Source organism: Thermobia domestica, chromosome 18 (assembly GCF_964235325.1).
Source record: "Thermobia domestica chromosome 18, izTheDome1.hap1.1, whole genome shotgun sequence".
In the NCBI taxonomy this organism is placed as follows: domain Eukaryota; kingdom Metazoa; phylum Arthropoda; class Insecta; order Zygentoma; family Lepismatidae; genus Thermobia; species Thermobia domestica.
The window spans coordinates 29747897-29763131 of NC_137471.1; the positions used below are offsets into that span (position 1 = coordinate 29747897).

Sequence of the window (15235 nt, forward strand, 5' to 3'; positions counted from 1 at the left end):
GCACGTGCAAGGGAATATCTAACCCTTGTGTCTTATCTGAGAGTCTGATGTTATTTTCTGAATACTCTCATTGTCCTCTGTTTAAGCCCAGATGTTCTCAAAAACATGGTAGACGTATAATTAACATTTTGGCGCCGAAGTTGACACTTCGAAAATACTAAATATGTCTATTTTGACACCGTATAAAATAAGTGTCTTGGGAACACTTGTATTTTTGGTATCATTGTGAAACGATTAAGAAACCTGTAAAATCTGGATAAAGCTTGATTTTCTTGTAATATCAAATTAACCTTTGACTTTTAATTTGGATATTATGTACTAGATGACGCTAAAGCCTTATACTGTTTGTAATAACGCGCATGCGTGACTATTCTAGTTAACACCCTAAATAGTCGTTTAGATTATCAGTACCCAATCTAAACGTAAAGACTAATTTCATTGCACACGAGTATCCGCCCTTTTGGGAAGATACCACCCTACTATACTCCCACGTACGTAACGTGTGAATAAACTCCCTGAATACAAAATAGCTGTACAAGCTGTTCTCAGGGGGAAATCATTGTGTGTCTACGAGGCACGAGCTTCGTGCTCGTCGCCGGGGGCTCCGGCCCACTCTTCGGGCTCAGGCTTCTGTCCTTCGCCCGCCGGACTTGCGTTTCTTCTCTGACTTTGTTAGAGTCATAGAGAGAAGAACTTAGTGCATTCTCCGAGTGTGTTATTACACTGTGTTAGTGGAGAACTCCGTCATCTCCGTTCTCCTACCAAGGACCATCTCTGTTTTCATTTCGTGTGTGCAATACAGCAAGAACTTTGTTACTGTGCTGAACGTTGTCTCTAGTAAGTTTACTACTACTACATGCAGGCAGTCGTAACTCAACCTCTTCATTGAACTGCCCTTGTTTCTCTTTTATCATTGGTCATATTCTGACCCCTCTCAAGTTTCACGCATACGCCACTAGACTTGTGCGTCATCTAAAATTACCTCTGATGTATAACAACTTATTGCTTATCAACTCTTCTGCGCTGTACAAAAGCAACTTACAATAAAACTCATACTACTTCTAACTCGGCGTTCCAGTCATTTAAAACGCCTATCTAAAGTTTTCAAAGTACGACCTCACCTACTCATATTCTCTCAGAAAGTACCTCCGAAGAAGCCGTTCGTCGAAGTCATTATTATCACATCTCTTTCGTTCTCTGGTTCCTACGTGAACCACTACACCAGTCTCGCCTGTTGAGGACCGAACTCTTTATCTTCCTTGGATTGGGAAGTTGAGTGAACCATTACCCTTCTGTGTGTGTTCTGCGACTCCAGTACTATTCCTGCATTCGCCGTGAGAATTCCGATTGGAGAAAGAACTTCACTCTCCGTAGGAAGTGGAAGCATCTTGTTGGTTTTACCGCTCGAACCTATACAGACATCTTCTGGGAATTCTTGGTCGCAGTGAACATCTTGTTACCACGCTAAGCTCAACTGGACTTATACAGGACTCGACGATATCTCCAGAGGCCACTTGGAACTCTTTCATCTCAGTAGGTGTTCTATTGCGAGGTGAGTGATTTAAATTGTTTTAGTGATTTTAATTGTGCATCTTGATTCCTCGCATCGACTCAGAATCACGTCTACTTCTTTGCACCCAATATCCGATTTCAGTGTTTGTGTAAAGTGATTCTACAACTAAGGTTGTTAGCGATAACTATCTCTTCCATTTTATTGTTTTATCGATTAAATTGTTATTAGGCTGAATTATTTAAGTATAGCCAAGCCTGACCTTGTCTTGTGAAGTTTTATGCATTTGAGGTCCATTAAGTGTGTTAATAATCCTGTCTCCATTGCATTAGCTTTATTTTTAAATCCATGGTTGTATAACACGTGCCCAATTATTAAGTTGTCGTCCCGCTACAAATATTTATTTCTTTGCACGAGTCCTAGTGTCTATTATTTTGGTGTGCTAATTAATCTCGTTGTTGTGTGGGCTTCACGTTAACTAGTGACCCCCTTTGGAGCCGCCACTGCCCTAAAGTGCTGGCAATTACCTGCGGGACATTCACGGATCAAGGCTCCCTTATAATCTCGTAAACTCGTGCTTGAACTTTGTAATTAATTATTGTCATACATAGGCACTCATCCTGTTCTCTCTCTCCCTATCAAATCACCTTGCCGACAGCCTTGTTAGTCGGACATTGTTTGAACAGGACGGACCTCCTCCTTACCGTACTAATAAATTGCCGAGCCCCATAGACTGCTCAGCTCCATTACATTTTTAATGTCAGGTAACTCTCTAAGTCAGTGATATTGTTGAGACCTTTCGTGGTCCTTTATTAATTATTCTGTTAGTTGGATTTCGGCTACCTTTGGTAGAGATATTGTCGCTAATAATCTCTTTTTATGTTCGTGACCTGTGGTGGGACTCCCTCACCAGTGGCCGCAAAAGTTCTGATCGCCTCCTGCCACCGGCCCCGACACAACATATTCAGTTAAATTCGAAACATTACAACAATGCTTATTTAAAATCTTTTATCAAAATTAATCTTCCGATTGTTGAATTAAATGCAATACAATAAGATTAAATATTTCTCAATTAAATCTGCGTGTCGTGAATGTAAATATGTATATATGGGCGAATACTGGGTCATTAGTGTATGTTCGTTTGTGTAAGTTTACAGATTTCCTGGTGACTGTGTGCACAGAATTATAAATTCTTAAAAATTCCGCATCTCTAAACTTTGTATTGTGCTTACGAACATTCGTCGTGTACAGCCAAAGACAGTAGCAGATAGAGTTTTCTTTGTAACTGTTCGTATTCGTTTCAGTAAATATGGGAGTTCTGTTTTTAAGTAAGTACATACCAAATATATACTTAATAATTTCTTTGTACCTTAGGTTACATTAATATTAAAATCTATCATGATAACTATAATAAAAATTAGTTACGTAATATTTATTATATATTTTTTATGATTTATTTAGGTTGTCCGTCCTGACCGAGGTATTTATAGGGTTTTTCCTCAATCACACCGGGCAAAGGCAGAGATTGCACCTTTAACATAGGTCCTGGCCTACACCTTTCCATATCTTTTCCCCTCCTCTATAGTGACGCCTTAGATACCTAAACAACAAATCAAGTTCAAATTCTGCGTAAGCTCAAAAGAAGGATGTCAGGTATCTGTTTGTATGTGATTATAAGATTGCGGTGAGTGGGTGGAAGCGAAAACGATTAAAAATACGTTTACTAAATACAGTACTTGAACGTTTTGGATGAAGGGAAATTTTGTCCGGAAAAGGGAAATTCTGAAGCTTGTGAAGGGAAAACGGCTCTGAAGGAAATGGCATCACTGCGCTCAGTCTTGGCTTTGCAACCGTTTGTGAATGAGCGCCCGCTTTGCGCTATTGCCAATTGCGAAGTTGGCGCATTTATTGCGTTTTTCAACGCGAAGGGCGGTAAACCAATTAAAAATTTTCGTCGGTTGACGGTAAGTCATACATGAATGTCAGGTACATGGAAAGAAACAAGTTTCCTAAGTTGAAAGAACATAATGCCACAATACACTTTATCAACGTTGACGAGGTGAAAAGTGAAGTTCAACACTTCCTCAAACACATGGCGACGAACTGGTATGATATGGGACATACAAAAAAAGTACCAGTGGCCCCGCGTAGCGTAGTCGCTAACGCTCTCGCCTTCGGTGCGAGCGGTCCCGGGTTCGATTCCCGGTGGGGGCACTCGGTCGAAAAAGTGTAACACGCTTTTTCAGGCCAGCCACCCTGAATGAGGTTTTCCTGGGTTTTCCTCATTCACACCAGGCAAATGCCGGGGTGGTACCTAACTTATAGGTCCCAGGCCGCTTCCTTCCTTCCCCAATCCTTTCTTTCTTCCCTTTCCCCGGACTGTGTGCTCGCCGAGGGACGTCATCCCTCAAAACGTGAAGGGCTAAATGGCCTTAGATGCCGAAAGCCCAGAAATCTAAATCCTAACCTAACCTAACAAAAAAAGTACCATAGCGCCTACAGAAATTCACCGACCGAAATATTGTAAAATAATTAATAAATGTACAACTTTTAAGATAATGTAAACATTATTGAAAATAAACATATCTTTGTAAGAAAAAAGATAAGATTTTACTTTTAGGATTACCCTCGCAGATCTCAAAGAATGCTCGTTTGTATAACACATTTCTTGAAACCAATTACTCATTATTATGCAATGTATTTTTTTTAAAAAACAAATTCTTCATTAAAGGACAAAGCAAATGAAAAACAAGAATGTACTGTATCTTCAGAATCTATCTATCAAATGCTACAATAGCAATTAAAAGTGATTGAACATCAACCTATAACTTTGGCCTCTAAATCTTTCATTTACGGTTGTGTGTGATTTCACGTTTAACAGAGACAAATATTTTGAGTACGTGTACTTTAAATAAATTTTTTAAATAGATCTTTTTTTTTTATATAAAGGATATGTTTTAAAATTATTGTTCAAAGTTTTTGTATTTTAATAAGCCTTCTCTGAAATCAACACAAGTGAATTGTGCTTCCATCTTCCGAGTTCTTTTAAACTAAATGTTGTGAACGTTTATATGTTTGTGGTCAATCCTTTCAACAGTGATATCTCGGAAATTACAGGCTCTAGAAAGATGACGTTTTCACTGATCGATTGGAAATTTTGCGTAGATTGTCCAGTTCTAATTGAATATTTAAAACACATGGCCATTATTTCTTTATTACATTTTTAAGGATACACTGGAAGCGTTGAAATAAAAAAAAAAAAACTAAAGCATCATATCCTGCGCATTATACATTCCAACATCACACTGTAGTATATAGAGGTTGCATATATATCACGCGGTTTTTTTCATAGCCAAATAATGTTGAAAAAGGAAGGATAACCATTTCTCTAGTGTAAGAAGAATGTTTATTTTTGGAGTGTTTTGCTCAATGAACACCATATATAACTGCCATTATAATTGTGTATGTAATGTATTAGCTTATTACATACTGCATGCAAGAAGAAAGAAAACACTGATCACACATAAATTAGAAACTCAACATGAAGTAGGCTTAAATCTTGCAACGGTGCGATATATTGTGAAAATAATAAAAAAAAGTATCCCTTTCTATGGTACCTTTTGCCGATTTTTATCAGGACGTCTTTCATTGTGTGTGTAAAGGGACATGTACAGATGCTGTGAAGAATGACAGGGAGATTCATGCTCATATGTGAATGATGCGCTTTGTAGAGAGCGCAGGTTCAGCTAGTCAGTTTTTTTAAAAAATAAAGAAGCAAATAATGTTATTTCTAAACATAGTACGGCTTGTGTATGTTAAAATTTGACAGTCTTGCTTTAATGAGTGGTTTGTCACTCTTGCTATAACGGATGGATGTGAATTATAGAGGTAACTCTTCAAAATGTTTAAACCAAATTGTTAAGTCTTTTTAAAAGATTTCCTTGAAAGAAGATAAAAACTTTTTTTATTGCTTGTGAAAATAATATGAACCGGACTATTGTAGTTTATTAAGGTCTCTCTCTTTGGATTTAAGTTTGAACCAGCTAGTTGTATCTTTTGTAAGTGCCTGTTCTCGGAAAGAATTCTTAATTTTATATATATATATATATATATATATATATATATATATATATATATATATATATATATATATATATATATATATATATATATATATACGTCCTACGTCCTTCAGTTTTACGTCCTACGCTTATGTCGGTTAGGCTAAAACAACGGTGATTGGAATGAGGAAAGTGGGAAAAAATGGGAGAATCCCGAAAAAACCCACGCACACTTTGTTTATCCACATTTAACTTCACTAGGCATTAGCTGGGATCGAATTAGGGACCCCAGAGGGAATGAACGCTCTACCACTGAGCCACTGCACCTCCCTTGAATTAAAGTCCTACGTACTTCTCTGGTCATGTAGACTATCAACATCGCTATAAGATAGTTAAATGTACTGAAAATGTAAACACAAATAGAAAAGGATAATGTCTGATTGGCGTCAGAGATTTTTTTTATTTTTTATTTTATTTATTTATTTATTTTTTTAGCAAAGCAAGGGTTGAAACATACAAGACTTAGAGACGGTGTCAAGTCAATGAACATTGAACCGCTGAATTTGGTTGTAATTAACATATGAACTGAGATCTTTCAGTTTAACGTATCACGATTATGTCCTTTAGGTTAAGGGAGACGATGATTAATGGCAGTGATGATATGATGGAAGAATTGGTGGAATGAGAAACTATGAGAAGACACAACTCGTCCAAGAAAACCCACGGGCACAATGTTGTCAATCACAAACTTACTTGGCCGGGCGATCGAACCAGGTATCTCATATAAAACGTGAGCGCTGTACCACAAACCCATCGGGACCCCCCTGCCTTTTTGTTTGACAATACTGAAAAGTGTATTACTATTCATGACCTGTACCCGATCAGAAACAACACCATACGCCACTGATCTAGAATGATCATCATGAAATAGACAATTGAGGTTTGATACGTAAATTCCATAAATTCAATCAGAAACCAGTATGCCATTTTAAAAGTTCTCAAGTCAAGCACCGTCCAAGTGGCGTAAATAGAGAAATAACGACCTTCCAACCTTTTGTTTATGATTGTAAAACATTAACCATTTACCAATATACTCTCGAATCTTCGTTATAAATGTACATTAAGGCTCTGTTTAGATTATGTATTTTTTTTTTCTTGAAGATAAACAACTGCATGAACATGATATTAAAACACTGTTCGGATGACAAATAGTGAGTTGGTTTCTGCAATTTTCGTAATTTATAGCTCACAATTTAATTGTCTGTGCCATTACGCAAGTCTTGATTTTAAGAACAAAACATAATACTTAACCGTTCCTAGCCATAATAAAAGAATGTGAGCAACAGCACGTAATTACATTTATTTTTAGAAAAGAAAGCAGATATATATATATATATATATATATATATATATATATATATATATATAATACAGGGATTGGACAAAGAAAGCGTGTGGTCAGCGTTTTCTTTCTCCTTGCATGCAGTATGTAATAAGCAAATACATTACATACACAATTAATTATAATGCCAGTTATATATGTTGTTCATTTGTCAAAACACTCCAAAAATAAAGATTCATCTTAGACTGGAGAAATGGTTATCCTTTCTTTTTCATTATTATTTGGCCATGAAACAAACGCCTGAGAGATATGCAATCCCAATATACAACTATGTGGTGTTGGAATGTATAATGCGTAGGATATGATGCTTTATTTTTTTTTAATTTCAACACTTCCAGTGTACCCGCAAAAATATAATAAAGAAACAATGGCCATGTTTTTTTAAAAAAAAAATATTCAATTAGAACTGGACCATCTACGCAAAATTTGCAATCGATCAGTGAAAACGTCATCTTTCTAGAGCCTGTAATTTCCGAGATCTCATTGTTGGCCATTGTTGGAGAATTGGCCACAAACATATAGTCTAAAAGAACTCCAAAGATGGCAGCAAAGTCATTTGCATTGATTTTGGAGAAGATTTATTAAAATACAAAGGCTTTGAACAATAATTTTAAAACAAAGTTTATGAAAAAGATGTATTGAAGAAATTCTTTCAAGTACACACAAATAAAAAAAAAATGTTTGTCTCTGTTAAACGTGAAATCACATGTAACCGTAAATGAAAAATTTGAAAGCCAAAGTTATAGGTTGGAGTTCTGCGATTTTAATTGCTATTGTAGTATTTTAATAGATAGATATTTGTCTCCTGTCCTTTGGACAATGAGACCTCTAAAACCACAAGTGCTAGAAACTTGCCGTTTTCACTGATCGATTCCAAATTTTTTATAGATTATCCAGATCTAATTGAATATTTAAGAAAGTAGCCGTTATTTCTTTATTATATTTTTAGGGATACACTGTAAGTGTTGAAATTAAAAAAGAAAAACACCATATCATATTACTTATACATTCCAACACAACATAGTTGTATACCTCTCAGGCGTTTGTTTCATGGCCAAATAACAATGAAAAAAGAATAACCATTTCTCCAGGCTAATATGAATCTGTATTGTTTGGAGTGTTTTGCCCAATGAACAACATATATACCTATGACATTATAATTAATTGTGTATGTATTGTATTTGCTTATTACATAATGCATGCAAGGAGAAAGAAAACGCTGACCGCACATGAATTTGAAACTCCAACCGAAGTAGGCTCAAATCTTGCAGACAGTGCGAGATATTGAAAAAATCTTAAACAATCTCCCCTTTTTGGTACCCCTTTCCGATTTTTATCAAGACATCTTTCACCTGTGTCTGTAAAGAGACGCGTACAGATGTTGTGAGGAATACCAAGGATATTCATGTTCATATGTGAATGATGTGCTGTGTAAAACGTGCAGGTTCAGCTTGTATACATAAAAACTTGTAATAAAATAAAAGAAGTTACCTAGGTTGTTTCTTTTTTCTTGAGATGGCAACACTGCTGTGGTTGTCGGTGGACGAGTAACTTTGGCCGCAGGAGTGCGCATTTGTGGGGATTAGCAGAGAGCAAAACCCCGTCGACAGGGCATTGCGTTGTACTAGTCCCTAGGGAACCCTCTTCACCCATGCTTTAAAATTCCATCTATGTATCTGGGCAGATGATCCCCGCTACTTTGGTTAATGGTCCAAATGACTCAGTAAAACTGTTTATTTTTGTTTCTTTTTTTGTTTTTTTTATTTTTTTTTTTTCGTTTATTTGGTGGTGGTATGATGTTTGCTAGTGTTCTCTGTCAAGCGTCAAACAGCTGTTAATGCTCTTGAGTTCGTAACTAGTAAAGGTATTAAGCAAGTTATTAATTTCGTCATGTCTGTTGGAAGGTGGTGCACAGAATTTTGCTGCTAGAAAATTTCACTCTTTCTTTCTTCCTTTTTTTCTTTTTTTAACCTAATACAGGAGAAAAAATATAGAATCTTGTGTAAAAGAACAAAATAAAAATCTGGGACACTTTTATAAACTATCATAAAATTATTTACGGGGTTATTAATTTCGTTGGTTAAGGTTTCGAGTCTCTTTTGGCAGCGAGGCTATACGAGGTGTATTAAAAAGTAACCAACCTTTTGTTGACAGTAATTCATTTATTGATTTGGAAATCCGAAACACTAATCCCCTTCAAAGTAGTCTCCTTGGTAATGTGCACACACTTCTCCCAGCGCTCCTGTCATTTTTGGAAACACTTCTGGAACACAGTTTTTGGAATGGTGAGCAACCGTGTCTCCGCATTCCACTTGATATCTTCTCTTGACTTAAATCGGGTCACTTTTAGTGGTATTTTTCAGCTTGGGAAATAACCAAAAGACATACGGAGCCACGTCGGGTGAGTAGAGAGCCTGACGGCACACAGGAATGTTGTGTTTAGCGATGAAAGCCTCAATCAAATTTCGTGGACACTCTCCTCATGTCCAAATTCTCGTACAAAATTAAATGTACCGATCCGATTGAATGGTTTCCCCTTGGGTATCACCAAGCTTTTAGCGAAATATTTGATGTAATATCGCTGCCTCAAGTTTTTCTGTCATTTTACAAAACACAGAAATCTGACGATCTCTCACTACACATCTTCACTCGTTGGTCGACTGCCAGCGACTGACGCTGCGGGTGGGGAAAAAATTACGACTGCGCCTCAGTGGTTTACGCAGGACAAAAGAAGTTCGATATTTTTTTTGAAGATACCTCGTATGATAAATTGGACATACAGCTTAACGTAGGATCCGGAGGACATCAGATCTCACTATTAGGGATGCGCACGAGACGAGTCGAGACAGGATTTTCCTGACAAAATTCGAGTCGAGACACGGCTCTTCCAATAGAAAAATTTATATTTTTCGAGTCGAGACATCACTTTTACAGCACATTTTCGAGTCGAGGCAGCCATAAATCTTGTCTCGTGCTTATCCCTACCCACTATTAATCATACCCAGGTTTTCCATGTACGCTAATCATATAGAAACAAGAGAGCTCTGGGCTTACTAATTGTAAATATTTTTGTCTTAGCAGGCCCGTATCAAGGGGGGTCTATGGGGGACCGGGCACCCCATAAATTTTTACTGGCCCCCTAAAATTTTCACGGTAGGCTTGCAAATGCACTATAATATGGTGATGAACTATGACATGGTTGGATCGGGCCCCCCTAACTTCTTCCGTCCCCCCCTACATTTTTGGGCTGGCTACTGGTCATTAGTTTTTCTGTGTTATTTTTCCTCTATCTTTTTCTGCCTTTTTTTTTTAAAAAAAAGGTAGGGTACATTCTCTTTTTGAAACAGGACAACGTAGGCCAGCGCCATGCTCTGTCCTCTTTCACTCTCCAAAGGGGAGAACGGTGCTACAGTGGTAGAGCGCTTACTTCTGGTGCGTGGTATCCATAATTCGATCTCCAGCCAAGTAAGTTTATGGTGGACAACATTGTATCCGTTCTTTTTCTCTGGATATTCCCATTTTCTCCCACTTTCTCATTCCACCAATTTCTCTAGCATAATTCCCTTGCCTTAATCATCCGTCTCCCTTAGCCTAAGGGACATTATCGTAGGACATTAAACTCGAAGATTCATTTTTCATCTTCTTCCCAGTTTCCAGGTATTCTTTTGACAGAATACACACTGCGTGTCCACCGATAATCGAACCCAGGCAACCGGTTATTAGTAGTGTTGTCTACCAGACGAGATGAGACAAAAAAAAAACTTGTTTCTCAACCTATTTCGTAAATTTAGACCTCTCGATTATCGAAAAACTATTATAGTTTTTTTTTTTTCTTTAAAAGAATTTCCTTGATTTCTGTTAAGTATCCTAGGTTACCGAAACAAGAGAATTTCATTTCATATCACCTTTTAGTTACAATACATGAATAAGATCAGGGACGAAACTTATTTCTGGGACCCTGAAGTCGTACCACGAAACCGTTTTTGGCTATATTTTATTGTTATTGGCAAATGAAGATTCTTATTCAAACCGGAAGTAGTAAATTTCTACAAATTTCTGGTTACTCTAAGGCGTAAAATCGGAAATGGATATATCTTCAAACGCTTAATCAAGTACATAAAAAAAATATTCTCACTATCTGTTACTGCTTCTGGAATGTGGAAATCCATAGTGAATCAGGAAGTAGTAATATTCTACCACTTCCGGTTTTAGTAGACAGATACTGTTGAAGATATTATCTTTTTCTTCAAACGTTAAATAGCTTACAGAAAACTGCTTGTCGCTGTCTTCGTAGAACATATTTTTTGGACCCTAAATCGATTCCAAAAATCCACTTTTCCCTCTCTCGGACCGTTTTTGCTCTCATACTTGTGATAGACAGACAGACTGACTGACAGCCATTCCATAAGAGTTCCTATACTTAAACATATTGTAGTTTGGAATCTGATAACGGAAACGCCAGAAGGAAATACAACTTTCCTGATTAATACAGAATGACACTACCGTTAGCTTGTAAAACGGATCTTGATTGTTCAGGAATGGAGCTAGAGAGTATTTCTCATGTACTGCAGCCTTCAGTTCCGTAAGCGAGAGTAGACTTGAAATATCTATGTTCCTGATTGTAAGTACAGAACTGACTACAAGTGTTCAATAATAATGAGACTTTCAGATTGGGTTGGCCAATTACGTATTGCAGTTCTTTCCGGACTTCACTTACAAAACTTCAACTACTCCAGCATGAGTTAGTGTATTGTCATCTTGGTAAACTGGAAAGGAAACAACAATTAAGACCATTGGATGGATGGACCACATAATAACTGGCAGTAATGTGTTCTGTGAGAGCGTAGCACATGAATATTCACATAATCACTGATAGTAATGCGCCTTGTGATAGCATAATACAAAAATGTTTACATAATCACTGGTAATAATGCGTCGTGTGAGAGCGTAATACAAGAATATTCACATAATCACTGGCAGTAACGCGTCTTGTGAGAACTTAATACGAGAATGTTCACATAATCACGGGTAATAACCTGTCCTGTAAGAACATAATACAAAAATGTTCACATAATCACTAATAATAATGCGTGTTGTGAGAATATAATACAAGGAAGTTCACGTAATCACTGGCAATGGGTCTTGTAAGAGCGTAACGAGGATGATTACATAATCACTGGTAGTAATGTGTCCTGTGAAACCATAATACAAGACTGTTCACATAATCACTGATAGTAATGCAGCTTGTGAGAGTACAATACAAAATTGTTCACATAATTACTGACAGCAATCGATCCTGTGATCGCATTCGCAGTACCCACGAAATTGTTGATCAAAGTTTCACAGAGACGCCGTCATGTTCTACGATAGAGGAGGGGCCAGTTCGGAGTTTAAATTTACAGAAGCTGATATACTAGTTTCAAACTGTTCTCACCTATAATAGCCCGACCTTCCATCACTTATTGTGCTCTATGTATGAATCAGCATTCTTGGACGATCACCCTACAGCGCACTCTCCGCTGGAGATGAATTCTTTTGCAGGTATACAACGGATATTTTATTCCACCCCTATTATGGCACGCATTCAAGCTATGAGCGCCTTATGAGAAGAAAGGGTGTGTTTCAGAAGTTCAAAGACAGTAGTTTATTGAGTTGAAATCGCGATATTCACCGGAATATCGATGAAGGGTGTAGCAGGAAGTCCAGTTATAACTTCCATGCTTGTATCCTGTAATTTACAGTACGTTTGTCAAAGTTGAATGGCCTATGTTTTCTTACAGCATGTATGTTTGTCCAGAGTCTAATGGCCTATAATTTCTTACAATATGTGCACGCCAAAGTTGTTTGGACTATAGTTTGTTGCAATCCGTATATTGATATCAGAGAGACTGAGATAGATTGAGATTTAGTGGTCTATAATTTTTAACAGTATGTTCAAGTCAGAGTCTATTGGCCTATAATTGCTTACGATATGTTTACGTGTAGTTTCTTACAGAATGTTCATGTAAAGAGTCCTTAGAGGCCTGTAATTTCAAAATGTCCAGGTTTTCTGTTATTGATTTTTTAAGAAATTGGATTTCATGGGCGCATAACGAGTTATAAAAAAAGCAATATTTTTGTATAGTGTCTTTTGTTCACTGTACTTTGACTAACAAAAAGTTCCCAACTTACTAATCTTGAAAAAAAAAAAAAAAAAAAAAAACACTGTTCAATGAAACTAAACCGAAAAATTCGACCTTGTGTAATACGATAGCCTTTCACTAAATTGATTCCCTCTTCCGTCCATTTTATCATGGCTCTGTAACATTCTTCTGAGAAATTCCTATTGTAAAAGAGGTGCTTGAGGTTTCATCTTGTGGTGTGTGACACATTCCAACAATTTCGTGAATCATTAGTTAAAAAAAACCTCTCATATATATATATATATATATATATATATATATATATATATATATATATATATATTGAGACACATGAGTAGAATAGCGGTCAAACGAAAGGAGCAGTGTTCGTTTTACATATAAGTTCTGCGTGCACATACACACAGACATCAAGTGCACTGTACACCCAAATGCCTGTAGGTTTTCTGGTTTTGCCACTCGATGGCTGAAATTTTGGGTACACGTTATTAGAAAAAAAGAAAGAAAAAAGTAACTAGATACACGGGCGGGGCAGATATAGAGAGTGAAGAGGCGCGCGAGGGAAGAGTTTTGATTGGATTAATGGTGCGGTACAGATCTGCAGTGTAATGTGGAGAAAAGCCAAAATGGAGAGAGAGAGAGAGAGAGAGAGAATGAACTGAAAGAAACAAAATAGAAAAAAATGGAATGGGCGTTTGCACATACAGCAACCGAGTGAAAGCATTACAAAAAAAAAAAAAAACGCATTGATTAGTGAAAGTAGGGTTAAGGCAAATGAGAAAACATGGAGTAATCGAACACCGCAATGGGTTTATTGAAGAGCGGAATTCTGGTAGGAGTGTGAGTATGCCGTATAATATAATGCAACTCGAATTGCTTCGACAGACAGCCTGGTCAAATAGAACAATGTATTTTTCTTTCTTTTTTTCCAGTTTTTTTCTATATATTTTATTGGTTATTGGGTTTAATAAGATGACTTAACTTTACATTCATACATTTCGTGCTCGTCTCATAAACTAGTATCTAAAGTAATCAAATCAGCATTGGGTGTTTGGAAGTTGTCCATACATAGCTACTGTGACCCATTAAAATTCATAACATCGTGTATAAGCATACATAATAACTACTGATTTTGTGTTAATATATTCTAGAGTATTAATTCATTGTCCAATAGTCCTTTAACAACAAAAATAGTTTTGTAGTAGTTTTAACTTCCAAATTTTGCTGTACGTAAGAGTGGGGAATCTTTTAAAACATCCTACGTCTGTCCCTGTGTCAATATCTAGTATAACAAAAACTGTATTATATAGCGATAAATATTTTCTTGAAATGGATCCAGTGTCTCAAGAATAGCGTCTTCTCTTTTAACAATTTATTTAAAACGTAGAGCTCCTTCATGGCTAAGCGGTTAGCGTACGCGCCTTTGGAGTGGAAGACCCGGGATCGTTTCCCGGCGGAAGCTAATGTGGTTAAAATTCCACGTTAATCAGTAGGTCTCGTATCATATAGGCTCAGTGCTGAAAGGGACATTAAACTCAAAATAAATTCAACTCTATTTAAAACGTAAGTGCTGGAAATTAGGAATAGGCAAAAACCAGTTTTTTTTAGAAATGAAAATCGCTTTCTACAGAAATTGAAAACCCGATTTTTTCGGGTTTCAAAAACTGTTTTTCTCGCCGAATCCGGTTTCAGTTTTCTTCAGAAGCCGGTTCGTTTGTTTGCTTCACGGAAACCAGTTTCAACTTTCCTTCCATACTTCTTCTGTAGTTCGGTTTTCTTTAACTGAAATCAGTGTGATTTTCGTCGAAGCTTGTATCTTTTCTTGTTCTTCGTAGTACTCATTCCCAAACCAGTGAAAGAAGAAGCAAAGAGTTTGTGTTAAGAAACTGAACTGAAACCAGTGTGATTTTCGTCGTACCCTGTATCATTTGTTTCCTGTAGTACTCATTCCCAAACAAGTTAAAGAAGATCCATAAAGTTTGTATCAAGAAACCGAACTGAAACTAGTGTAATTTTCGTTGAAGCGTTATCTTTTTTGCTGTACTCATTCCAAAACAAATTAGCAAAGAAGCAAACAGTTAGTTTTTGATAATAAACCGGACCGGTTTTTGTAGCAAAATAG

The 15235-nt window shown here is 36.8% G+C and overlaps 1 protein-coding gene and 1 non-coding gene across 4 annotated transcripts in view; both read left to right on the forward strand.

Annotated features, from left to right (window-relative positions):
* The window catches only part of LOC145675726 (uncharacterized), a 1359799-nt gene that overhangs the window by 967956 nt on the left and 376608 nt on the right, over positions 1–15235 (forward strand). The window lies entirely within an intron of this gene.
* TRNAR-UCG (transfer RNA arginine (anticodon UCG)) lies at positions 3651–3724 on the forward strand. The gene has a single exon. It is a non-coding gene; the product is annotated as a tRNA-Arg (tRNA).